The sequence below is a fragment of the Carettochelys insculpta genome, chromosome 5 (genome assembly GCF_033958435.1).
Source record: "Carettochelys insculpta isolate YL-2023 chromosome 5, ASM3395843v1, whole genome shotgun sequence".
NCBI classification, from domain to species: Eukaryota; Metazoa; Chordata; order Testudines; family Carettochelyidae; genus Carettochelys; species Carettochelys insculpta.
Window position 1 is genome coordinate 103,515,492 of NC_134141.1, and position 27,831 is coordinate 103,543,322.

The 27,831-nt window shown below is 46.6% G+C and overlaps 1 long non-coding RNA gene across 1 annotated transcript; it reads right to left on the reverse strand.

Moving 5' to 3' along the window:
- LOC142013795 (uncharacterized) lies at positions 1-27,666 on the reverse strand. The gene is made up of 3 exons (XR_012645788.1): positions 27,598-27,666; positions 27,195-27,317; positions 1-6,022 (listed from the first exon to the last, which is right to left on the reverse strand). It is a non-coding gene; the product is annotated as an uncharacterized LOC142013795 (long non-coding RNA).
- Between the last annotated feature and the right edge of the window lie 165 nt (positions 27,667-27,831).

Genomic DNA, 27,831 nt, shown 5'->3' on the forward strand with positions numbered 1-27,831 from the left:
CATCCCCTCATGGGGTTAGCGACTTCGACGTCTCGCCGCCTAACGTCGATTTCAACTTCGAAATAGCGCCCGACGCGTGTAGACGTGACGGGCGCTATTTCGAAGTTAGTGCCGCTACTTCGAAGTAGCGTGCACGTGTAGACGCAGCTGTGGACAGGGAAGAGCAACTCATGTAGAATAGCCCAGAAACACCTAGAAATGGTGTGTGGCAGTTTCTACACGGGCTCGGCAGTTGTTTCTGAAAATTAGAGGATCTAGGTAACAGCAATATAGTGAATAAATTTGTATAGATTTGCCCCTTTATAGAAATTAAAAGTATTCATAGTATACTAAGACTACATTACATATTAATTACCATGTTTTCTGTGTGCATTAAATACTTGCTTATTAAGAAACTGTATTATATTCTCTGTCGAGTAAAATGGGAACTACTAACACCTGCTTTTCACAGTGTATGTACAATAAAACTTTATGTACAATAAAACTGAGGAGTATTTCTGATCTCGGAAAAGACTAAATTTTGCCTGTGCTGCAGCAGAGTTAAGATGAAATACAAGAAAAAGGAGATTGCAATAAAGTTATGCATAACATTGGCTCAGTGTCCTTCTGACCCTTTATACCATGGAAGTACAAAGAATTAGGATTATCATAATCTTTTATCATGTACTTTGTATAGTGTACAATGTACATCAGCAAAAAAGAATTTAGTTTTCTGAAATTAGTACAAGTGTTGTCACAAATAAGGAATTAATCACTTATGGCTCCTCAAATCAAAGAACATTTCAACAATGTTCTAACTAATGAGGCCCTTTTAGTTGTACCTCTGGACTGTTAGGATGCCTAAGCTGATATTCTCCTCATTTAAATATCTGAGGACAGTGCTTTTTTGTTAAAAAAAAAAAAAAGAGGAGCTGGTACTCAGCCGGCTTTCCCCCTGCACCCCCACCCCCACCACCAGGCAATCCTGCAGCTGGGGCTGACAAGGCACAAAAAAGGCACTTTCTGAGGATTTGTTGACAGTTGGTTCTCAGTAAGCTACAGATTTCAGTTCTTGTTTCTCCTGCTGGTTCAGTTGGGATGGAGGGTTATATTCTTAGATGTGGTATGACCTTTTGGCACAGCAGCAAAAGCAGAATCTGTAGAAGCAATGCAACCATCTTCCAGAAGATTATTCTTGTGTGACTCTGGGATCATCCAGTGACATGGACTCACTATTGTAACTCCCACAGCCTCCTCCTCACTGCTTCTGAGCTGCCATTTTGTCCCCACACAGCCATTGGCAGTTAGAGTAATTTAGAGCCCCCTTCAGGCTTCTATAAGATTTGCTTTAGGACTGGCCCTGTACAGCCAAGCTAGGCCAGCTGAGTTTGTTTTTTGGTTGACACAGGAATCAAAATAAGTATTTTTAATTAGGGATGGCTGTGGAACAGTTTAAACGGCGGCATTTGGGGAATAAAAACTTAAATGTGCGTTTTATTATTTTATTATTTTCAGTACTCAACATACTTACTGCAGGAGTCAGTGTTCTCTTGACAGGCTTAAGGAAAAAAGTAAGTTTAAAATATGAGAAAAGACTGGAAGACATCTGTTGCATTACAGGTACTTAGCACGTGCGTCTGAATCCAGCCTGTGCATGCAAACAGCTGAATGTGCACACCTGTAATATATGGATAGGCACGGGCATATCTGAAACACAGAGAGAGATTTCCTTCGTTTTGACATAACCTTTACCACTCAAGGAGGGGGATGGTTTGAAAGAAGCACAATAGACCAATGATTCAGACCTGGATTTGGAGCAGTCGAGTTCCTGTGGCATAGCTTGGGAGAGAAAACGTGGACGCTAACACTAAACGATCAGCTGTCAGCCTATTGCTCTGCTGTTCACACAAGAGCCTCTTGTTTTGAGGATAGCCTCAGGCTCCCATTCCTGATGGCAGTGCTAGCTAATGGGAACTTGGTGTAGATTCTCAGACTGTACCACTCTTGGAGCACCCCTTGGAGCCAGTCCATTAAATCCATTTACACTGAGTGCTAAGGGGAGATGTTTGCCTGTTTTCTTGGCTGGAGCTAAGGCATAAGTGTAAGTGGCTGCTAAGAGACAGACGTGGAATAATTATAAACAGAAAGGCAATAGAGATGGAGGAACAAGGCTGAAATCCTTTTAAAATCAATACGACCTGCAGGTGCACAACTGTCTGAATACAGACCCAAGACACCTCAGGCTGGGTTCCCCAAAGCTGATGCGCCCATTGTGGCACACTTGAAAATGTAAGCCTTAGAGACCTGCCCAATGACCCACAGTGTGTCATTAGCACAGAAGTGATTATAAATCAGGAGTCCTGGCTCCAAGCCCCCACTGTAATGTAATGAGTAAAGGCCGAATTGTGCCCTGGCTGGTGCTGCAAATGAGAAGAGAAATGCTACCAGATGTGTTCTTTATTTGGTGGGCTGGTGCTGTGCTGCCAGTACTTTTAACAAAATGGTGTTACACAATTTCCTCCCTATTTATGCTGAGTCAATCCTCACAACCAAGGAAAGACACCATAACTGCCCTTAGTGCAGTACAGTCCATTCCCAAGGCAAATTGTACACTCCCCAAAAGCATGCTTATGAGCTTTAATAAATGCTGGGGAGAGGGTGACTCCATCAGAGACGGGGAAATAATTTTAATCATTCAGCTACTGGAAGAGTTTTAGCACACACTCCTGAAACTCTCCTTTTGTCCATCTCTGATCAAGGGGTCGGATGCCAAAGGGATGACATACAGCTGCCTGCACTTCGCTGCTGTTACAAGTCAAAAGAAACAGCATGTGCTAGGCTGGAGCATCCTGTTCAGAGGTGAGACATCCCACCACCAGCTCTCAGACCACACATCTTTGGAGTGCAGGGAACTGGCTATTAATCCGACAGTTTACCGAGCGCTGTCATGAATACAAGGGAAAAAGGGTCCTGACCCGCTGCTTCCTTAGGGGCAGGTTGTGGGGGGAGTGATCACCTGAATCCTACCTACCGACACTATCCTACTTGCAGGTTGTCCAGGTTAGCTGGTATGTGTGAACAAACAGCTCCTTTGCACACCAGCACCGAGTAATAGTACTACTGGTTTCATCTTCTAGTGCTGTTCCTCACATAATTCTTGCACCAACACTGACATTGTATTGATTTAGGAGGCAACTGTCAGCCATACATCTCATGGTGAAGTGGCATAAAAGAAGAATTGTAAAGGTGCTGCTGCTATTTGTTTACACAGCCATGATCCAACCTTACTTTGGCATCCTTCCAGCTCCTGCGGCCAGCCAGCTGGATTGAGACCAGCTGAGCTTTTATTTACTAATTTTTGTTGCACAGGCCATGCCCAGAGAAGGTTAAAAAAGCAAAGCAAATGCCCACTTTTAAATAGCAAGCATATAACAGAAGCAACATTTAGGAAATAAGAGAAAAAGCAGAAGCCTCTGCAGAATGAAGTCCAGTAAATATGCATCCTGTGGAACAGATAGATAGGTCTGGATTCTCTGCCTAGATCATGGGTGGGCAAGATTGATCCAGCACACCAAGCCATTTAATCTGGTCCCTGACTGTGGAGAGAGCCAATGGGAGCCAAGATAGTTAGCTGGATGGGGGTGGGAGGAGTAGAGCATGGTTTTTTGGCTTCCATTGGCTAGAAACTGGCCAATAGGAAGAGAGAGATTGTCCTGGGGATGCAGCAGCACATGAAGACTCTCCCACAGCACAGAAAACCAGGCGATCTGTGGCTGCTGGCAGGCAAGGCAGGCTGCCTTAGAGTGCAATGGCCAGGAGCTGATTAGTTCGCCTCCTAGAGCCTGCACTACTTCCTACATCCCTCCCTCAGGCCAGAATCCTCTCCTGCACCCATACCCTCTCTGGACCATGCACCCCAAGCCCTTCCCCAGATCACAACCCCCTCCTTCACCCAAGCGCCGTCTCAGACCCCCACATTCTCTCCTGCACCCCAGTCCTTTACCCCAAGTTCACTTCTGAACCCAGCCTCAGTCCCAGACCCTGGCACTGCTCCAGAGAAAAGTGAGGCCCTTGATCATTTACCAAAATCTCGGAGTGCCCCCCTCACTTCAAATAATTGCCCATCCCTGGCCTAGGTCCATGCATGAAGGGAAGGCTCTGCACGGCGACTGCTCCCCTTCCACAAAGAAGAGTGCCTCAGCCACTTCTGCATCGTCATTGCCCAATTCCACACTAAGACTGGCATAAGAAGAGCTAATCTGTTACACATGCAGCATATGACTTTGAGGATCCATTCCAAGCTGGATGAGGTGAAGTCACTGTGAACCAAAACTCACAATACATACTTTACTCTGAGATGACAACAGCTTCTATAGCACCTTAAAGACTAACAAATTTCTGCTTTATGGGCAGAATAAGGTGTCTAACAGTCTTGCAGTCCTGCTATGGAAAAATGCCTTTGTGTGATAAATATTTCATATCATCATTCTAAAAATGTCTTTTTTTTTAAATACTCTGATAGTTTATGGTGGGAAAGCCTCTCCCAAGAGAACTGTCAGCAAGCGATACACAAATGTGGTGCACAATTTGTGTATCTTTTGCTGACAGTTCTTGGCACTCTAGATACAGCCTGAGAGAATTTCATCACAGGACCTTAAATCTGCTGTTGCTTCTGGCTGACAAAGGTTACCCCTGAGCTGCATCCACAGTAATTTGGTGGGAAGGAATTTTGGCAGGTTGGTGGTGGTTTATTTTAACTGCTGACGTGTTTAAAGATGCGCAGCACATTGGAATGCTTGGAGGAGTCCCAGGGGGCATGGTCTAATGGAGACTGGGCCAGAGAGGCATTCAGAGGTATGTGAAAAATGCAGTTTCATTGCTCAGCTGTGACTCTAGGTATAGCATTCGCCATTCTATGACACAGACTTAGAGCTGACATGAATAGGGCATGTCTACACTGCCCACCTCACAGCAGTGCGCCATGGGCAACGTAGTCACGCTTTACCTCTGAGGGAGAGCACTCCTGGTGGTTAAAAACCCCACCCCAAACCAGGGGTCGTATCCAGCTGATAAAGTCCTGGTGCTTTTCAAAGCTAAAACTTTTATCACTCCGGGGGTGTTTTTTCACAACCCGAACAATTAAGTGGCAATGTAGACAGCATAAGCTAGGGGCTCAAGCTCTGGATATGATTCAGTCCTATGGCTACAGCGGTAGTGAAGTGTAACCAGGCCTTTACTCTTGTTCTGTAACCATGTGGACTATGTTACCATCATAAAACCAATACACTCCTCCAGTTTCCTCTGGCTTCCTTGTTGTTTTATTTGGGTGTCACCTCACAGAATGAATTGATAATCTTGTTACAGGCTAATCCTGTTTATTCTTTTAACAGAACAATCATGTCTTTCCCTACTTACTTCCTTTTCTTACCACATACTATTCTTATTCCCATGTTCTTTCGCAGGTCTCTCACTTCCTAAGATGTTACCTCTTGATGAGAGTTTAACCTGTTTACTGGCTACTATTCCAGCCTTATCAATTTCACCTTCCTTCTTTATGTTCTTTCAATAGTTTATTTGGAGCCAAGCAACATATCAATCTTAATCTAGAGTGTTGCTTTTCTCAATTCACCAAGCTTGGTAGCTGCTGCCCTGTGACAGTGGTTCTTAACCCAGAGTAGATGTGTGGGGGACAGAGGTCTTCAACGGGATTGCTCAACTCATCGAAATAGTTGCCTAATTTTTAACAGTCTACAGGTTGAAACTCGCTAATCTGGCACTCTCTCATCTGTAATCTGGCATTGTTTTAGTGGCCACTTACTTATGGGCATGGCCATGTTTCTTGTGGACCCGTAAACTTTGTTTACAAACCACCTGTCCTGGCTCTCAGTGTTCTGTGCTGTTATTTAGCTGCAATTTACCCCTAAATATTTTCTAAGAGCACAGTGGAAGTGTTGGTAATGCTCGTAATGACCTCCTGTGGTCTGGAAAATTCTCTCATTCAGCATCGTCAGGTCCCCAGGGCGCCGGATGAGAGCGCTTCAACCTGCAGATATAAAGCACCAGCTAAGTCAATACAAACTAAAATTTCATACAAAAATGAGAAAATAAGCAATTTGTCTGTAATTGTGTGGTCTGATTCTAGTATTTTTCATCTGCTTTTATAAGCAAGTACTTTGCAAGTGAGATGAAACATGGGGCTTCGCAAGACAAATCAGACTCCTAAAAGGGATACTCCTGTAAAAGCTGAGAACCACTTCTCTGTGGTAATTAAGGCTGCTCAAATTACCTTTCAGGTCTACATTATTTTTTCAGAGCTATATTTAAAACATTTGTTGCAGGGTTTCTGGCACGAAAATAAATAACACATAGACTACATTAGGTGCTGAGAGTCTATGGAGATAAGCAGGGTGTAAATTCATTGTCTCAGATGGCAGACATATTATATATATAGTTCTGTAGTGGTAACACTATTTTAAATAAGTAATTATTAATGGAGAATAAGTGTGCTTTTAGTCAATCTGCAGTTCTTCATGAGGTAATTACAAAGCACATAGAGGTTTCTGATCGTAACACTATCATCTGGAACACATAGATAGATGTGGTCCATTTCCATAAACTTACTTCTAAAAGGTGAGAAACAAATTGGTGTGATTATATGCATCTTGTTGAGTTCTAAGTGTATTCATAATAGCTGCGTCTACATTAGCAAGTACATTCGGAAAACATGGCCCTGTTTCACACGAGCATGTAGAGCATCCACATACAAAATGCACTCTCTCTCAAAAGGAAATCAGAGGAACGCAGCACAGCTTTTGAAAGCACTCCACCAGTCCTGCATTAGGAAGAGTGCCCCCTTTGAAAAGACTCTTTCAAAAGAGAACATCTGTAGATGCTCCACAGGCTGCTCTTTCGAAAGAAGAGTCCTCCATTGCGCTGGTCAGCTGGGTCATTCAGGCGGCCTGGCTGGCAGGGGTGCGGCCCTATGGTCCCTGGGTCCAGCTGCGTTTAAAGCTGCATGGACCCAGAAACCCCGTGGCAGGAAGCTGAGAGTGTGCTGGCAGCAAAGGCATGAGCTGTCTTTAGCAGAACCTTACAGCCACCCACCAAACTGTGACAGGGACATGTCCAGCAGCCAGCTTCCCCGGAGCCCCAGGGCTCACCCTCCCAACCCTCCCAGGGCTCAGAGGACCCCAGCCAGCCTCGAAAAATGGGCATCCTCCTGGACTGAACCAGAGCTCAGAGACCTCCTGGGGCTGTGGAAGGAGGAGGAGGAGGAGGTCCTCTGCGAGATGGGTGGAAAGCGGAGGAACGCAGCTGCCTTCTCTGGTCTTGCCTATGGACTGACTGCCTGGGGATACCCTGCCTGGACCCAGGAGCACGTCCGCAGCAAAGTGGAGGAGATTCAGCAAGCCCAAGATTCCGCCAGCAGCTCAGGGCAAGTCCTGCAACCTACCCCAACTACAGGGAGCTCTGGAGCTTACTGGGGCCCCTGGACAATTCCCCATTGCCTGCAGTCCTTGACACAGCAGCAGATGAGCTGCACCCTGAGGACGATGGGGCGTCTGGACCCCATGGCAGCCACACTCTGCCAGGCACGGAGCCGGAGCCACTGTCCAGAGCCTTGAGCAATGGGGGGCGCTGGTGATTGACCTGCCATTGTGGTTGTAGAGCCAAGCAATGGCCAGCAGGACATTGCTAGACCTCAGTGAGGGACCCTCCAGTTAGTACCCAGTGGGGTGCACACCCCTGCTTGTGGGGTGGGGGCACCACAGCTGCCAGCAGGCCACCCACATACCCAGCAGACCCGGGATGGACACATCCTCGATGGCCGTGGCTCACGGCACACTGCAACACCCTCCAGTGACACTCAGCACCCACCCCCATGGACAGTGCTGTGAGCCACACACACAGGGAGCGTGTGGGTAGAGCTGGACCATGAACAATTCCTGCTCCACATGGCTGGGGAACCCCTCATTGCTGGTGATACCCCATGGCCCCCATGCCATTGGACAGGCAGGTGGGGGCTGGCACCCACAGGGGGCAGAGAGGCACAGCCCTTGGGCCAGTACTGAGGGACTGATGTGCCATCTGCTTCTCCCTTTCCATCCTTGCAGCCATGCCGCAACAGGGCCAGGAGAGTCCCGACCTGTCCGTGGTCCTGCACAGCCCAGTGAAGGTGGAAGAGGGGGCCCAGTCACCCCACCCCAACAGCAGCATAACAGGGCCACACCAGGGGGGCACAGCAGTGGTCCATGGAGGAGGACTTCATCCACCACCACGCAGAGGTGGCAGAGCTGCCCCTCCATCTGTAGGAGTCAGGCCTCGCATGGCACAGGGTGGCCTGGGAGGCCCTCATGCGCAACCTGTGGGGCATAACATCAGTCCTGTGAGACCGCTTGTGCCACCTGGCCTGCACAGTCACCCCCCAGCCCACCACTGCATCCCCCTGCCAAGCCTGACCTTGCTGTGCCTGACCCTGCTGAAGGCCTCCAATGGCTCTACCTCCCCATGCTTCCTGCTTCACCCCAGCCCTGCCAGGGACCCAGAATCAGGGTGGGTGGGGATCCCGGGGTCAATGGGGCTCACGTTCCTCCACCTCTGCCCTGGACTGATGACCCCCTTCCCCCAGTTGAGCTGCCCTCCCCTTCCCCAGCCCCCTTATGTAGATAGATTGCCCCTGTTCTCCACTGTAAATAGTTGTGTTCACTATTTCTAAATATCACAGTCAAGAGTTTTCATTAAACTGTTAAGTTTGGCACCTTCCCTGTGTCCTGTGCTCATGGTGGGGGATAGTAAGTGGTGGCTGTGTAGGGGAGGTTATGGGGGGGACGGTGAGGGGAGTATGTGCAGGGGGCCTGCGTGGGGTGGCTCTCAGGGGAATCACTGAGGCCCATGGGAAAAGCTCTCTCATAGGACTTCCCTGATGTGAACCCTGTCTCAGCATGCCTGGCAATGCAGGGTCACTGGCTGCTCGTAGCTGGGGCCAGACTTGGCCGCCAACCCCTGGACGAAAGCCTCACCCTTGCCCTCCACTGTGTTGTGGCCGATGCAGTGGGTGCCACCACCTGCAGGACATTCTGCAGGCTGACCTCTGGGCACGTGAGGAGGCACTGGAACCAGCCCTTCAGGTGCCCAAAGGCCTACTTGACTGCGTTGCAGGCCTGGTTGAGGAGAGTGTTAAAAGCCTCGGGGGGCGGGGGGCAATGTAGAGCTGTATCAGCCAGAGCTGCAGGGGGCATGGTGACATCCCCGATCTGGAGCTCCCACAGGGGAATGTATATCCCAGCCTCCATGCGGCAGCAGAGCCTGGAGTTCCAGAACACACGGGCGTCATGTGTCAGGCCCACCCAGCCCACACAGACATCCATGAAGTAAGCAGCTCTTGGAGTCCACCAGCACCTGGACCACTACCAAGTGGAAGCCTTTTCTATTGACATAGTGGCCGGCGCTGTTTTCTGGCTCATGGATAGGGATGTGCATTCCATCCAAGCTGCTAAAGCAATGCAGGAAGCTGAGCCCAGCGAATCCCACAATGTCCACATCCATATCCCCTATATGGACAACCCTGTGGAGCAGCATCACGTTGATCATGTGGATGACCTGCATGGGAAGGACAGTGTGTGCTCTCATGAGGGCGTGACAGGGTGTGCTCAGCCGCCTCCCTTATGGCCCAAGTTCTCAAGTGTCCCCCTTTCCCAGAAGGCTCCTCCCCTCTCCCTGTGGTGGGTGCATGAACTGAGCATGCCATGCCTCCACAAGGACAGCCCCGATGGTGGCCTCACCCACCCCAAATTGATGCCCCACAGACTGGTATCTGTCCGGGGTTGCCAGCTTCCTTATGGCATTGGTGACCCTCTTTTCCAGGGGGAGTGCGGGACACATGTGGGTGTCCTGGTGTCTCAGGGCAGAGGCAAGCCAGTGGCAGAGCTCCTGGAAGGTCCGCTTACTCATTCAGAAATTCTGCAGCCATCTGACATCATCCCAGTCCCCCATCACCAGCCACTTCCATCAGCTGGAGCTGCTGGGGTGGCTTCCGAGGTGCTGGGGGCGGTGCTGGTGGGATCCCGGGTGGACGGGCTCCAGGGCCCCAGTGGGGGGGCTGGCCTCCAGGAGAAGGTGCAGGGTGGCCATGGGAAGGTCAGCTCCAATGCCAGGAATTACTGATCTGGATCCATCAGGTGGTGCTGGCCATCGGGTTCATGCATAGGCTCTGTGGTGTGTGTTGCAGCTCTGCAGGCCTCAGCGTGTGCAGGGTGGAGGTGTTTGAGAGGGGCCCTTTAAAGGAGAAGCTGGCTGAGGGCCCTGGAAGGCTTATCAGCCACACGCCCCCTGTCCACGGTGTTTCTTGTTCCGCTCTTTCAAAAGAGTGCCTTTGTGGATGCTCTCTTTCGAAAGGGTGGAGCAGTCTTTGGAAAGAGGGGATCGAAGGCTCGATCGCTTTCGTGTGTAGACGCGGTCTTTCAAAGATGGTCTTCCGGAGGATATCTTCCAAAAGCTCATCTTTCAAAAGAGCACTGCAGTGTACACACAGCTAATAGGACCCCTGACTTGCCACTAGTTTTCATTCATAGTTTTATATTTTTGTCTTAATTTATTAACTGAAAACTGACAAACTAAAAGCCATGGAAACTAAAGCCCTTTACTTACTAACATCCTGGGAAGTGACTAAGCAAATGTCTCTGCATAGTTGCAATAGGATAATCCTCTGTGGATGGACTTCCAAAGAAAACAGAAAAGCCAAGGGTTGGTTCAAGGGTTTTTCAGTGTCGTTGCGCCTGCATGGACCAGGAAGCATGGTTCTTCAGGGAGTGGGCAGTACCAAGGAATCCTTCCCTCATGTAGAGGATAGGAGATGAACACAATGAGACCCTCCCCATGCAGATTTGGGGCACAATTTGTGGTTTTAAAAGATTCCCAAAACTAACAGCTCTTAAACTTCCTACAAGTTACAATGAATAAAATGTAATAATATTTTAACTGTGATAATCACCACGCTATTTATACATGAACTGTATTGCAGACACCTTGCAGTTACAATGTGCGTGTAATTCTCTGTAGTTAAACTAGTTACAATGTCATTATCACACACTTGTCTTAAATTATTTGTATTGCATTACATATTTAGAGGCTCCAACTGAAATCAAGGCCTTGTTTTTGTAAGCATTTTTCAGGCACATACAGCAGGGCTGACAGCTGCTGTGGACCTGGTGCAAGGTGGGACAGGGGGCCCAGCTCTGTGCCCTGGAAGTGGGAAGGTGAAGGGCAGAAGGGGTGGGGCTTAGGGCAGTCAGAGCTTCCTGGACCGCAGCATTTCTCCCTCCTCTACCACACTCCCTCACAGCTACACATGGCAGTGAACCAGTGGCCTGGCAAAGGTGCCTGGAACTCTGGCCACCGCTGCTGCCAAACTAGCAGCGGCAGCAGCCAGAGCACCAAACCCCTTTGAAACACTGGGCCCCAGGGGTAACTGCCCGCTTTGTGCCAACCCCCACTGTTGGAGGGCCTGGGCACATAACAGAACACGCTAAGCAGACAAGACAGCCAAATCATGGGAGACAGAAAGTATCATTCTTTTACAGGTGGGAACTTCAGGATATTAAATGAATTGTCCAAAATCTGTGGTGAAATCAGATATTGAGCTCAGATCTCCTGATTTCCGGACCTGCACCTTGAACCTTCATCTCTATAAGACCACATTTCCTATCTACCTTGCTATTTATGATGGGAACGTTTTTTTGTAACTGTAGCATGCAAGCCATAACCAGGTGTGACATGGCATGGTTTATAATACCAAAAAAATCTATCTACATGGGAGGTCCAGGTTTAGGGGGAAGGCAACTCAGAGTATCAAACCAGAAGGGTGATGAATTTGGGGCGCTGGTTCTGCTATTAGCAACAAAAGGGGAAATAGAATGTCTGAAATAAAATGTTTCAGGTATTCCCTAGGTATTGTGGATTCATTTTTCACTAGCCTCCTACAATATTGTGTATCCCTTGTAGAATCTTGTGGAACCTCCAAGACATTCTGAGAACTGCATTTTCTTTGCGCCTCCTAGATTTATAGATCCTAACATGAAAATATGTGGTTGTGTGGGAATAATTAATGTGTACAAATTGTGCATTAAAGTTATGAAGTGGCCTACAAAAGCAAGGAAAAAAATCAAGGTACACAAAAGTTCAACAAATGGAGGGAAGGATGCCAAAAATGCTCCTCAGCTAAGGCTTCTCTGAGGCGCAGGCCCAGTACCTTAGTTCCCCTGGTCTGAGAATTGCTATATTGAAGCACAGTAATAATACATAATTTCTTTGTAATGCCAATACTCTGGCTCTTGGGCTTGGCTGCATTAGCTTTTTAAGGACCTATTTGCCTCTCTCTTGTCCCGTGCTTTGCCCTCTCCTTTGCCACTTGCATGGACTTTGAATCATGCAAAGAAGGCTCTCCAGTGTCTGGAAAATTGGGCACCGTGCCAAGGAATCATTCCCTCGCGTAGGACGGCGGGGGTAAACACAAAGAGAAGCTCCTTTTTCATGTCCAGGTGTGGGACACAATTTGGCCCAGTGTATTGCTGATTGTTCAGGGGTTTGCAGTATTTTCTGTACCACACCCAACTTACACTTCCAGGCAGTTTGTGGGCCTGAATGCACTGAAGCACATTTATAACTTTAAAATCATCTCTGGTTATCAAAGCAATTAAGTACGTGCTTAAAATTAAGAACATGTGTAAATCCTTTGCCGAACCAGGTCCTTAAAAGAAGTGTGAGTCTTGTTAGTGTAGAAATATCCTCTTCTGAGGTGATTTATATGTCCCTGTCCATGAGCTGTGGTGTCTGTATGGTTGCCCTGCATCCTAACCAAACAGCTCTTAAGCTAAGCATTTTAAACTTATAATCTGCTTTACCAGCAGTGGTGACATATTTCCCTCACAAACCACATCAAAATTAGATAAATTAAAAAACCATATTCACTGTTAAAATGGAGTTTTAGAAACACAAAATGGCCGCCGGAAAATGACAGTTAGAAAATGACAGTTGCAATTAATATTCGGCGGGCTATGAATATGTATGAAGTTATGGTTTGAAAGGCTTCAAACTGATTGGTTACTTTAGAATCCTCATACATATGTAATAGTCAAATGCCCCTTTGATACATTGTGGCTCTGAGGAGGACCTAGCAGGCAGAGGTTGTCAAACAGGTCCACCCAGGCTGCATATATTGAGGAGAGCAGCCCTGTTTGGGACATTCCGGACCAGACCTCAGAGGAGAGCTGACAAAGAAGAAAGAAGACTACGGAGAAGGACTGAGCTAAGAGCTGGACTGAGCCTGTAGCTGAACATCGCTGGCAGAAGAGCCGAAGCTGACCTGCGTGTCAGTCATCGCTCTCTAGCCGCCGTGGGCCGTCGAAGAACAGAAGAACTCCAGCCTGAAGACCAGAAGAGCTCCAGTCTCCATAGAGCTAAATCACTAGTAAGGCTCCGGTTCTTTTATCCGGAGGGTTTGCCTGGCAGACCGCACCGCCTAAACAACGGTGCCCTGCACGGGGAAACCGCAGCAGCGACCCTGCCCTTCCAGTCACCGACCCTAGCTCAGGCCGGTGTCTGAAATATCACGGTCGTTCCTAAAAAACACAGGAGGTTTTTGTTAACCAAGCCGGTTTTTCCTCCTGGCTCTCTCTTTCTCCCTCCTTTACTGTCTGACCTGACGCGGCTGCCGTACAAGCGCGCCGTGAGGGTCATAACTTCCTAGCTCGAAGAGAACTACAGGCCCAGCGCCTGGATCACAGAGCAGGAATAAGGAGGTATTTATGGTCTGGGTTTAGGGTTAAATAATTAGGTGAGCAGTTAATGTTTTTATACAGTTTTGTAATAGAGGGTGGATTGGGACTTCCCCAAGTCCATGATCAGCGCCTTATATTTTGTATTCCTTGTCTTTCTGTAAAGGCACAGGGGGCCAATGCTATTGGTCTAGCCTAAAACTATTGCATGCACACAGGAGGGTAGTTAGGTAAACTGCTTTGTTATTATAATCCAGAGCTATAAGCTCCCCCCTATTTAGGAGGGTAGAGCGGTCAGGGATAACCCTATAAAGGGAAAACCCTGGTATTCTTAGTAACCCTTTAGGGGTAATGAAGGTCTGCAATAAAGGGCTACCATAACAAGGTGGTCGAAATAGGCAGTACCATTTTTTGGGGGGATAACCTTTAACTAGGACAACCCCTCCACTTAACTAAGGGGAAAACCTCTCAGAAGGAAACCCCGCATATACTGGGCTCTCCCCTGCTTGGCCAGCAGGGCAACCCATTTAACTAGAGAATTGACCTAGCTTAGCGCAGGCAAATTCTTTTTCTAAGTAAGATCTGCTCCCCGCGGTAGTCGGCCAAGGGTTGAGCGACCTGGTGAACCTCAGGAAGATCCAGTAATAAATAAATAAATACAATACAGCTCTGAAGTTAATCTTTCCATTTTACAGCACGCATCGAAGGCTGCACGGTCCGTCCCAGAAGCACAGTAAGTAGCTGAGGGATTAGATAGCAGTGCTGTTACAGCAGCTACCTATTGTTTAAGGCTATAAGCCATAGTATTCAAATCCTGTGCCTATTCCACAAAAACAAGGGCTTACATATTTTGTGCAACTTAGCTTACCAAAATTCATACTTTTGGGTTATAAAATAAACCCTGTCTCCCTGTTTGAACCTGACATCTTGTTTGTATTTTCTTCCTTGGGTAAACACACCGCAGCAGCGCAGTTCACACACCCTGAAAACCCCGTTGTGATTAGACCCACCGTAGACGGCGAGCAGGGTCGCGGGGTAAAATCCTGGGAGCATTGGTAAGGACTCAGTTTTAGTCCATCCATTGCTCTGGTGTGATTGACTTGACCTAATCAATATTCAAATTTATTCATACGTCACTCACATCCTCAATAGTTAGTAGAGGTTTACTTGCTACTCTGTTGTGGCTGGTATGCTGCCCATTTTCATGTGACCAGAATGCATACAATAATTCCACCCAAAAAAAGGCCCAAAATGTTGCAGAACAATAGGGTTTAGAGAGATCAGAAAATATTGAAGATAAAACCAACATCACAATGTTTCTTTTTACCGGCTAGATTAGAATTGCAAAGTCTATGAGCAATAACACCTTGCTGATATAGAAAGTTCATATTACGTTTTCAGTTAGAAGAATGAACAGTTATTTTTGCCCTGCAGAAATTCCTACAGACTTCTACATATGGCATTGTTAAGCACATGATGTCTCATCCCAAACAATTTTAATCAATTTTATTAAGGAAACAAAAATACTGGACTATCCCAGCTTAAAGGGAGTATTTCTCTTCTATTAGCCATCATTATTCTATTGCGCAATAATATGTGATGACATAAATTTCATTTCCACTGGGATGTGTCAGACTTTGTTTCACACTCACTCAATGCTGGACACTTGAGTTGGGATCTTCAAAGGTACCCAGGGGATGTAGCTACTCAAATTACACTGACATTCTATGAATTGGGTACAGTAGACCCATGAGATACGTGCACTCAAGTTGCACATATCTCAGGTTAACATGGCTCTGATTGATGGGGAAACTGACCAGCACTACCGGACCAGTCAGTTTGCCAGCTACGGCAGCTGAGATGCTGCCACTTACAGGAGTGTCTGCTGCCCTGACAGGAGTGGAGAAACGACTTTTGTCAGAGGCAGCAGCCTGACTCTAGCCTCCCTGAACAGGACCAGTTTCCCCACTCGTTTCAGGAGCAGCAAGAGTCAGGCTGCTGCTCCTGACAAGAGCAGTTTCTCTACTCCTGTCAGGGGTGCCAGCCTCCTAACTCCTGTCATGAGCGGTGAGAGTCAGGCTGCCGCCAGTGACAGGAGCAGTTTCCCAGCTCCTGCCGGGGTGGCAGCCTGACATTTGGCTGTCACCACTGACAGGGCACAGTAGCTCCTGTAGGGGGTTCCAGGAGTGTGTCTGCGGCACATTTGATTACCTCTGGTGGTATACCATCCTGACCAGGGGCCTTTCCTGCTGCAATGCTGTCGATGGCTCTCTTCAGTTCATCCACAGTCGGTTCTTGATCCAGTTCGTCCATTACTGGTAGGAGCTTGACGGCATCGAGGGCTGCGTCAACGACAGCGTTCTCACGTGAGTACAGCTCGGAGTAGTGCTCAACCCAGCGCTCCATCTGTTTGGCTTTGTCAGCAATGACTTCACCAGATTTGGATTTCAGAGGTGCCATCTTGTTCTGGGTGGGTCCTAATGCCTTCCTCATACCCTCGTACATTCCTCTGAGATTACCAAAGTCAGCACAGGTCTGGATGTTCCTGCATAGCTGGAGCCAGTGGTTGTTGGCACAGCGCCTGGCTGTCTGCTGTACTCTTCTTCTGGCCTCTCTAAGTGCTTCCTGGGTACTCTGGCTCGGTGAGCGTTTGTACTCCAGGAGCGCAGCGTGCTTCTTTTCAATGACTGGAATCATCTCATCGGAGTTAGCTTCGAACCAGTCGTTCGTGTTTCTAGCTCTTCTTCCAAACACTGACAAGGCCGTGTTGTAAACTGTATCCCTCAGATGTTGCCATTTGGATGTCACATCAGCACCCCCAGGGCCGCTGCGCAGATTTTCCTGGAGGGTCTCTCTGAACTTTTCAGCTTTCTCCAAGTTTGCCGTCTTTCTGGCGTCAATGCGGGGCCTTCCAGCAGGTTTAGAGCAGTACAGCTTCTTGGGTCTCAGCTTGAGCTTGGAGCAAACTAGTGAGTGATCTGTATCACAGTCAGCACTATGATAGGTGTGTGTCAGAAGGACGTTTTTGAGGTTATTACGCCTAGTGATGACCACATCTAGTTGATGCCAGTGCTTCGAGCGTGGGTGTCTCCACGACACTCTGTGCTGTGGCTTCGTTTGGAAGAATGTGTTTGTGATGCACAGATTGTGGAAAGAGGGTGAGGTTCCACAGGATATGCGAGATGCTAACATTGTAACATTGTATAAGAACAAAGGAGACAGAAGCAACTGCAACAACTACCGTGGAATCTCCCTCCTAAGCGTCACTGGTAAACTGTTCGCTCGCGTCATCCTTGGCAGACTCCAGAAGATTGCTGAGAGGGTGTACCCCGAATCACAGTGCGGATTCTGCGCAGAGAGGTCTACCGTTGACATGGTCTTCTCTCTAAGGCAGCTGCAGGAGAAGTGCAGGGAGCAAAGAAAGCCACTCTACATAGCCTTCATCGACCTGACCAAGGCCTTTGACTTGGTCAGCAGGGATGGTCTGTTCAAACTGCTCCACAAAATAGGCTGTCCTCCACGGTTACTCAAGATGATCCAGTCGTTCCATGAAGACATGAGAGGAACCATCCAATATGACGGCGCATTATCGGATGCTTTCAGAATCAGGAGCGGTGTCAAACAAGGATGCGTGCTTGCTCCGACATTGTTCGGGATCTTCTTTGCACTCCTCTTGAAGCATGCCTTTGGATCTTCAACAGAGGGCATCTTGCTGCACACAAGATCTGAAGGGAAACTGTTTAACTTTGAAAGGCTGAAAGCTAAGTCTAAGGTGCGAGAAGTCCTCATCAGAGACATGCTGTTCACAGACGATGCTGCTGTAGTGTCTCACACAGAAGACCAGCTTCAAAAACTGCTGGATCAGTTCTCCAAAGCATGCAAGGACTTTGGGCTTACCATCAGCCTAAAGAAGACGAACGTACTCGGTCAGGATGTTGCTGAATCCCCATCAATCAGCATTGACAACTATACATTAGAGGTCGTCCACGAGTTCGTTTACCTCGCATCCACCATCACTGACACCCTGTCATTGGACACTGAGCTAAATAGGAGGATTGGAAAAGCAGCCACAACTCTGTCCAGACTCAGCAAGAGAGTGTGGAATAACAACAAGCTGTACACTCACACCAAAATGCAAGTCTACAGAGCCTGCATCCTCAGCACCCTCCTTTATGGCAGCGAGACTTGGACCCTGTATGCCCGCCAGGAAAAGAGGCTGAACGTCTTCCACTTGCGCTGCCTCAGGCGCATCCTTGGAATATCATGGAAGGACAGAGTGACCAACACCGCCGTCCTCGAGCAGGCTGGAATCCCAACCATGCACACCCTCCTCAGGCAGCGTCGACTCCGCTGGCTTGGCCACGTCCACAGGATGAATGATGGAAGGATTCCAAAAGACATCCTGTATGGTGAGCTAGCCTCTGGCAAAAGACCTCCCGGACGCCCCCAGTTGCGCTACAAAGATGTCTGCAAGAGAGACCTCAGAGAGGTAGACATCGAGCTGGACAACTGGGAAGAACTAGCAGATGACCGCAGCAGATGGAGGCAGGGGTTACACAAGGGCCTTCAGAAGGGCGAGTTGAAGATCAGACAGCTAGCAGAGGAGAAGCGAGCACACAAAAAGCACAATAAGGACTTGCCAGACACCCACTACATCTGCAAGAGTTGCAGCAAGGACTGTCACTCTCGTGTGGGTCTTCATAGTCACAATAGACGCTGTAAATGAAGTCCTCAATTGAAACTTTAAAGGGCGCAATCCATAGTCTATGCAGACTGAAGGATGCCTACTACTACTATACTGACAGGGGCAGAGAAACTGACAAGCTTTGCTGTGCTGATTTGTTTCCTGGCTCTAGCAAGTGGCTGGGAGTCGGGAGCCAGGTGGCAGCCTGGTTCCCGGCTCCCCCCGACTCACTGGAGTCAGAAAACTGACCAGGGCTGCCACCACTCACTGGTGCCAGGAAACTGACTCTGGGCTGTCACCACTGACAGGAGCAGCTGACATCTGTGACAGAAGAAACTGCTCCTGTCGGGGCAGCAGTTAACAGTCAGACTGCCATCCCGGAAAGGAGCAGGGAAACCACTCCAGTCAGGATGGCAGCCTGATTCTTGTCTGCATCCTCTGAGAGGAGTGGAGCAGCAGATCCAAGGGTCAGGCTGCTGCCCCGACCTCTGAGCAGCAGGCAGCCCAGAGCTGCACTGGTCAGTTTCCTGGCTCCCCTGAGTTGCACGGATTTTGACTTATGCAGGGTTGTGCAAGAACACAACCCCCTGCATAAGTCAGGGGTCTACTGTACTTCAATCTCTTTGGCCTGTTTGAAATTCTCAACCATACACTTTGCCAGAATTTATGTGGTCACATATAGTCAAGCCCTATGTGCATGAAAAGCCCATACATGTGAATGAAATTCTTCTACAGCAAGCCTACAAATTCTGGTACGGTTACTGGGAGCTGAAAACACCCAGCACCTGGCAGATTAAAGCCTTATGATAACAGTTGTAATGTTCTTACTAAAGCAGCTTTCACTCCCATTAGCTTAATGACAAAGGAGTTCACACCAGAACTGACTGGCTTGACCTTAGGCAGTAAGTACAACAGTGACTTCAGCTGTTTCTAGTGCACAAGCCAATCTGCAGACCATTTCACCTGTTACATGCCATATTCCACATTATTTTCATGCAGTCAATCACCTTTGAGCTTATCATTCTGCCTCTTAAAAAAGATTATCCAGAACTTTAAAAAGTTACATTTTGGGCTTAATTTTTTTTTAAATGTTATTTTTTAAATCCCAAAATTTGACAACTGTAAACTCATGGGGTGTGTCTACACTTGCATTCCTCTTTCGAAAGAGGCATGCAAATGAGGCAAATTGAAAATGCAAATGAGACATAAATTTGCATATTCAATACCTCATTTGCATATTCTAATTTCAAAAGAACTTCTTTCGAAAGAAGAAAGCCAGCATAGACGCTGCTCTTTCGAAAGTAAACCCCATCTTCAAAAGAATCCTTTTTCCCATTAAATAAAGGGAAGAAGGATTCTTTCGAAGATGGGTTTACTTTCAAAAAAGCAGCATCTACACTGGCTTTCTTCTTTCAAAAGAAGCTCTTTTGAAATTATAATATGCAAATTAGGTGTCAAATATGCACATTTATACCTCATTTGCATTTTATTTGCCTCATTTGCATCCCTCTTTCAAAAGAGGACTGCAAGTGTAGACACACCCATGCTGAGCTATTGGATGTTACTATCAACCAGTTTGTAGCAAAATATGTGTTTCTAGTTGGACCCCAAAATTGAAGGTCGCAATCAAAAATGGCAATTGAGCTTGTCACTCACTTGGAACATTCTGCAGAAATCAAGCCTGGCTAATATTGCTAGTGTTGTCCTGTTCCTATGGAGCGTACAATGGATTTAATCATACTTGTGAATTAAAATCCTTCCCATTTTCTACGAGGAGAGGAAGACTTATTGTGTGAGAATATGAAAAAGCTTATAGCTTAAAACACTACAGCTGTGCCGCTTCACACTTCAGTGAGTACAGTCGTCGTCTGTCAACTTAGTGTTATGTAAATGGGAACTTGGGTGGTCTTAAACACACTGCTCAGGGGTGTGCATTCTTCTGACCCCCTCACCCTGCCCTGATTCACATAATTAAACCCACTCAATTTTCTGTACTAAGAGACAAACCTGGCCCTTACATTAAGAACAGATCATCTTTAGGTATATGAGGGGTTTTAACTCCAATCACCTACAAGGTAAGGGATAAAATGTTAGTCATGCTCTGAAACCAAGGGCTGGTGGGGCAGGGGTGGGGAGGGAGGGAGATAATTGCCCGCTGGCAAGGAGAGGCAACATTGACTTTGTAAGTAGACTGGGGATGTATGATCCAGCAGAGAGGTGGTAAGGAGTTTTCTGCTATCTCTGAGAAAGAGCAGAGATAAGCAGACAGAGAAAGATAGAGATAGATAAGCAGAAAGGTGATAGAGACAGGAGTAGTCCCCCTGGAGGGTCCTAGCAAAAGAAGGATCAGGTCTAGATCCCTGATTTAGATTTTGCTGAGTTAGACAGTCCCTGAAGAACTAATGCTGAATTTTAGTTTATTTGAGAGACTAAGATCACATGCCCATGGGATAAACTTCCTTATGCTGGCTAGCCAAGGCCAGCCTTAGTTATCAGGTTCCAGTGTTATTTTATTAAACTAACCTGCTTCTATTCTTTTGAAAGAAGATTTACATCAGGTGTCCTTGCCCTTTTTCAGGTGTCATCAGCCTCCACTGACTGATTTTGTTTAATGAGGCTTCTCCATTAGTGTGATTAGATACAATTGTAGAGACTATATATATAGTCTTTAGGCACAAGAATACAATAGTATTTTGCAACTAAAACACTTATAGGTAGCAGTGTTCTTCTGGATTCAAAGTACAACAGTTGAAAATAATAATAAACTTATAGCCTTATTGGTTTCCTAATGGGAATATTAAATTCAGTCTTAGCTTCACAGACAAAAAAGAGAACATTTTACAAACATCCTCCAGACCTGAAGATGAAGTACAGTAAATGTGGTCATATGTGCTGGACTAGAGTTGAGACCAAAATTATATTTTAAGCATACAAAAATATTTTAGGATGAGTCATTGGTCCTAACTATAATGGCGAAAGGGACCACAAAGTTTGTGCATAGTCTATACCGTGGCCTTAAAATGATTGCCAAAACCTTTAATTTCCACCTGTCTTAGCAGAACTAAACCCAGACTTTAAACCAAATGCTGTCCTTTCACAACAGCAGACGACAATTTAGCTCAAGCATTAACTCTTGCTGTGCTGTTATCCTTTGTAAGGTTCAGTGAATGTGCAGAGGAATCAAGGAAATACTGCTCTGCAATTTTGGGCATAGCCAGAGCAGTATTATCTGTGGGGTAAAAAAAAAAATTTCAATATTTGTTTCCAATATATTGGCTGTTACAATTCACTGATCACCATGAAACTATTCCACAGATATTATCCGCAAGTGAATTGTTCAGTGAAGTTTTTTTAGTTTCGTGTAAATTCTCTGGAAAAACAAAACAAAACAAACCTTAAAGGGCTCATAAAGTATCCCAAACGTTAGGCAGTCAGGGTCATTAAATTAGGGGCTGCTTCTGTAACTCGTACTCAAAGGGGCCTGATCCCAGGGCTGCAGGATAGGGATTGTCTAGCTCAGTGAGTATTCCCTGCAGATCTGAAACTCTGTCTTCAGAGGGTATTTCCCATAAATAAAAATGGAAAATATCAGACCTGCTGAGTACACCTAATCAGAATTACTTTCAGTGGGGCAAGTGGGCTGGTGATATGGGCTGATATGCTGTTCTGGTAGGTTATTTGTAGCCAGTATGGAGGTGGTTCCCAAACTGTTCAGCATCACGCCCCACCTTTGGATTTCTGAGGAACCCTCATGCCCCCCCACCTCTTCTCTACCACTATCCAATCCCGCCTCTTTTAACAAAAAACTCAATTTGTAATTTGAAATAAACACAAAAGCTTGATATAAAAATGTTATCTAAAATTAAAAATAAGCACAAATAGTTTGCCTTGGCCCCTTGCGGGTGCCTGCTGCAGCCCCAGCTGGCAGGCTGCCTGAGACCTGTGCCAACCTCCAGAGCTGCCTGTGCCAGCCGCCCACCCACTTGAGACCTGCGCTGCCAGAACCACCCACCCAAGCCCCATGCCAGCGGGGCCAGCCACCCCCTCGCCCACCAGTCGCCGGGGCCAGCCATCCACCTGCCCGCCAGTTGCTCGAGTCCCACACTGTCAGGACCAGCTGCCAGCCCGTCCGCCACCCACCCACCCCAGCTGTGGGCCAACTGCCCAAGCCACCCACCCAAGTCCTGCACTGCCAGAGCCAGCCGCCCACCCACCATCCCAAGCCACCTGAGCCCCATGATCTTGGGGCCAGCTGCCTGAGCTCCGCGCTGCCAGGGCCAGCCACCCACCCATCAGCCCGAGTTGCCCAAGCCCCATGCTGTTGGGACCAGCCACCCAAGCCCCACGAGTCCCACAAGCTGGCTGGCCACCTGAACCCCTCCCCTGCCCTCCCGCAAAGCCAGGCCTCGCACGCCCCCCCCGCCCCGGAATTTCTTCACGCCTCCCCCCAGTTTGGGAAACCATGCAGTATGGTGTACCAGAAAGACTCCCTGCCAGCCATTCCCAGTCCTTCCACTGGCTGCTGCTTCTCTGAACGCAGCTGGAACACAGAGGAGCTGCTAGCATTCTGCTCCATTCAGAACACCCAATCCCAGCCCCTCCACAGAGCTCTGTCTCTGTGTACAGGGCTTGAGGGGGCAGGGCCAGTAGTTCTGTTCCATTCTCCCCTGCCCCTCCCACCAGGCAAAGGAGCAGAATTCCCAGGTCTAGCCCTGTACATAAGTGCCCCAGGTCTGTGCAGGGAGGGGGGATGGGAGAGGGAGGTAATGTGGGCTGGAGGGTGAGGAAGAGTGTGGGGGTCTTGGCCTGGGGACAGGTCAGTGTCACGTAGGGGGGCTCACATGGGAATCACGAGGCTTCCCCTTATCAGTGTGCCAATTCCCTCCGGTAGGGGTAAGAAATGTTGTTTACTTGCACCACTGGTGCATCTCACTGGTTCATAAAATTAAAATAAATGATGTCATAGATAAACCTGGCAACTAAGAATACAGACGATTCAAAAATGTTGCTTATTTGACTCCTTGTATGGTACAAGAACCAGAAATGTTGAGTATATGTTATTTCTTCCTGACTATACTGAAAGAATAGGATTACCTGAGTGCAGGGCTAGTCCTCGCCAATTGGTGGCCCTGGGGGAATTTTAGCAGACCCTTGAAAAATGACTGCCCCCACAATAATCCTGAGCCCAACACTCTGCCCCAGGTCCACATCCAGCAGCCAGCCCAATCCTGGAGTGCGCAGCATGGCAGGAGCTGCCCAGAGCGGCGTGCCCACCCAGGAGTGTGGGCAGCACGATGGGAGCCAGCCCCGGAGCAGAGTGCCCACCTGGGAGTGTACAGTGAGGGGGAAAGCTGGCTGCCAAGCCAGCAGCTGAGGCCAACATGCCAGACCAGTTTTTTGGTGTCCCCTTGAAAGTGGCAGCCCCGGGCGATTGCCAAGCATGCTGGCCCCGAAGACCGGCTCTGCCTTAGTGTTTCTGTGCATTTAACTGAAAGAAGCTGAATCATGGAAGGACACGATTGTGTAGTGAAAGCCTAAGTTACTTCTCTGCGGCAGCAAGTAACAAGAAGTGAGCTGGAACTTTTCTGAAAAGACTTTTTGCTGAAATAAATCAGAAACCCAGAACTCTGTTTTTGACATGATATTTACATTTACAACAGAAAAGCTTAAGGCTTTAAGATTTCATGTCTACTCATCTATTACTCAGAGCTGTCTCTCCCAACGTCGCATCTCCCACCCAAACCCTGCCTTTGTCCAAATTAAGTTTTTGAGTTTTTAAGAGATTCTCTTCTTGTTTTTTAAAAAATTTGGAGACCAACAGAATGCTGGGAGCTCTATAGTGATCAAATTATGCCTCTCAGAAGAGGTAGCTAGTAAAGAGTACTTACAAATGTAGGACATTGAGAAGAGGTAAATAACCTGATTATGAATAACCTGATATCTCTGATAGGAAATACCTTAGCTTTTTTTTTTTAATGTCTTTGGCTCTGATGCTGCATTGAGAATTGCATGGCCACTGTCTTGCCTGCACAGTTTTCAAGGCAGAATCTGCACCTTAAATTATTGAAAAACACACATAATTTAGTTAATATGGGATTGCTTATTCATGTATTAAATGAAGATATCTAATTTTATTTTGAAGAGGTTCTTCTGCTTTCTGTGTTTGCATGTCTTTTCGTAGCGTGGACCATAACTTAAAGGCTGCGTCTACACTAGAGAGTTTTGTTGACAAAACTTGCAGAGCGTCTACACACAACATGCATTTTTCAGACATTAACTGTCCACAAAAAAGTGTGTAGACATTCTGGGGGGACCTTTTGTCGACAGAGTAGATCAAAGGATTGAAGCACTTTTATGTGTAGATGCTATTTGTCGACAGAAATTTTGTCAGAACATCTCTTCCGACAGACGCTTCTGTCAACAGATGCTTCCTGTGCAGACATAGCCAAATAGTTTCTCTTGCCTCCTCTCCCCAAATATATTTTGAAGTTGTCTTTTCATTTGATTTAAGAGCTAAAAACAGAGAGAACAGCCAGCGCTTGCAAAGCCATCAGCAAGTGCTCCAGATACCATACTTTGAGAACCACTTTTGCTGAGAATACAGTTCTTTGCTCTAACATGATTTCCACTAAGATTTCAGCCTTGAAGGAGACTTTTAAGCTACTACATCCTTGGACCCAGATACTCAGGTACACCAAGTACAAAGAGGAGTGGGGGTGAAAATGGTTCTAGCCCATATTTCTGTTCCCCAGTCATTTGCCAGATGGGAACCAAAATGACCTCCAGCATTACTTAGAGCAGCACTGGGGCTTTGCTGAATTATACCACCTGCAGCAATCCACAGGGACCACTACATCATCTGAGGATCAGCTAGAGTGCTGTTGAATATGCTTCACCTCTAAAGGTCCTGGCATATCTCCAGCATGCCCTTCCCTGTCCCTATGCAGAGGGAGTGACCTGGTAGCTAGTGGAATCCTAGGCTGACACTTAGACTAGCTGTCCAACTTTCTGTTGCCTAAGCAGTGCAAGTCAGCTATGGCCTAGGAAATAGAAACCCTAGACATGCTTGGATACTTTAAAAAAACACGAGGAGGGCACCCTTTAGAGGTATGTATTTGGGCTCTTTAAAGTTGGAGGAGGGCTAACTCAGTGGTTTGAACGGTGACCTGCTAAACCTCGGGTTGTGAGTTCAATCCTTAAGGAGGCCATTTAGGGGTCTGGGGCAAATAGATTTAAAAAACAAAAAATCTGTTAGGGATGGTGCTTGCTCCTGCTGAGAGGACAGGGGACTGCAGTCAATGAGGTCTTGTCTAGCTCCATGAGATGAGTATCTTGGAGCCTTGTCCATCCCTTACATAATGGAAAGGATCTACTGTATATAAAGTAATTAAATGTTCAAAGGAAATTGTCTGTATGTGGAAATTTGATCAGAAAATCTTACCACAAATGTGTATGGAAATTTGCTAATTCTGGAGCATATGGGAATGGGGCATAGTAATGGCCTGAACTTTCTGGTTGCTGAGTGCCAGCACCTTCCTCTGAAGCAAATAAGAATGGTGGGTGCTCTGCACTTTTGAAAGCAAGCTGTGTTTATACTTACTGTGCTTTCTTTACAGAACAAAGTTAGAAAATAATTCTCATCCCTCTACTGGTACATCATGAGGTGCATAAATTGATTTCACATGAACTGTTTGTTTTTTTAATAGAAAAAAACCTGCTACTATGATTTAATCTTGTTAAAAGTCCATTAAGATGAGAGTTAAAAGGGGAGGAAAAACATGAACTCAAAAAAGGAAAAAAAAAAAACTACTTGTATAGTTTCTCATGCCTACAGACCATACAATAAGATGATTAAGCTCTTGGAGGCTTGGGTTATATGTTGCATATTTATCAACTAGGAAAGTTACCTCAGGAGCAGCTTTAACCGCTCTAATTTTTAATGCAGCTTTAAATTCATAATTATCTTGTCTGTGGAGACTCCAATTTATTTCATCAGGGGCAGGATTTTTCTTCACCTCTTCTGTAAATTAGTTAAATTTACTGAGCAACACATTGGCAATCCATAGGCCTTTCAAGGCAGCTTCAAGAGATCTGGGAACAGCGGCAATTGTTCCACAGAAGCTCTTAAAGGTGAAATTCAGTGCTATGCAGAGGGCGAGGACAAGGCTTACGCAAAATTCACTTTCTACTGAAGATCTCAGATTAGAAAGTTGGGAGTAAGGATGCCCATATATATATTTAAATTTAATATTCCTTATATATATTTAAGGAATACTAAATTTAAATATTGTGTGTGTGTATATATATATATATATATATATATATGTATATATATATATATATAAAGCAATTAAATGTTCAAAGGAAATGGTCTGTATGTGGAAATTTGATCCAAAAAATCTTACTGCGGATGTGTATGGAAATTTTCTAATTCTGGAGCATATGGGAACAGGACATAGTAATAGCCAGGGCATAGTAATGGCCTGAACTTTCTGGTTGCTGAGTGCCAGCACCCTCCACTGAAGCAAATTAGAACTGTGGGTGCTCTGCACTTTATGTATGAATATATATATATCTCCAATGACTGGGTGGCCTCATTTTCTGACCAGCACTGAGACCCGACCTAAACTAAAAAGCTAGGTTAACCCAGCTATGTCACTCAGGAGTGCAAAAAATCCATAGCTTGAACAACATGGTTAAGCTAACCTAGTCATTATTGACAGAGTGAGGTCAATGAAATAATTCTTCAGTTGACATACCTACCACCTCCTGGAGAAGTGGATGACCTATGATGACAAGAGGACCCCTCCCAGCAGAGAAGATAGTCTCTATCCTGAAGCCCTGCAGCAGTGCAGCTGTAACATTTTGAATATTGACAAGACCTGAGGAAAAAAAAAATCACACACATGAGAAATTTTGTATTATTTGATCAAAGTCAAAAACATTTAAAACATTTATTCAAGGCTTTTGTTTTCAGAAGACCTGGCAAGACCCTGGGTATGAGTTTAGAGTCAAGCAGGTCTCTCTCATGATGTTTTATTCACCATTAGTAATAAGTGATTAACAGTAACATTTGATTCAGAACTAGAGCTGAATTACTCTATTAAGCAATCATCTAACACTGTGTAACTATGATTTCTACAAGCAAATTAATATTCTCACCTCAGATATTTTTAGGATCAAGATTATTTCTTAGACACGCATATACAAAGCGTGTTGGCGTTAGTAGAAACTATGTGCTTATATTGGGGTTAAGTTAGACTTAGGTGTTTATCTTTAGGAGCCTGATTCTGCTCCCACTGACGTCAACGGACATTTGCCATTGACGTCAGTGGGACAGGACTCGCTCCCTATTTGTAGAGTGATAACAGTAACATGAATGCTGTTGATTATTCC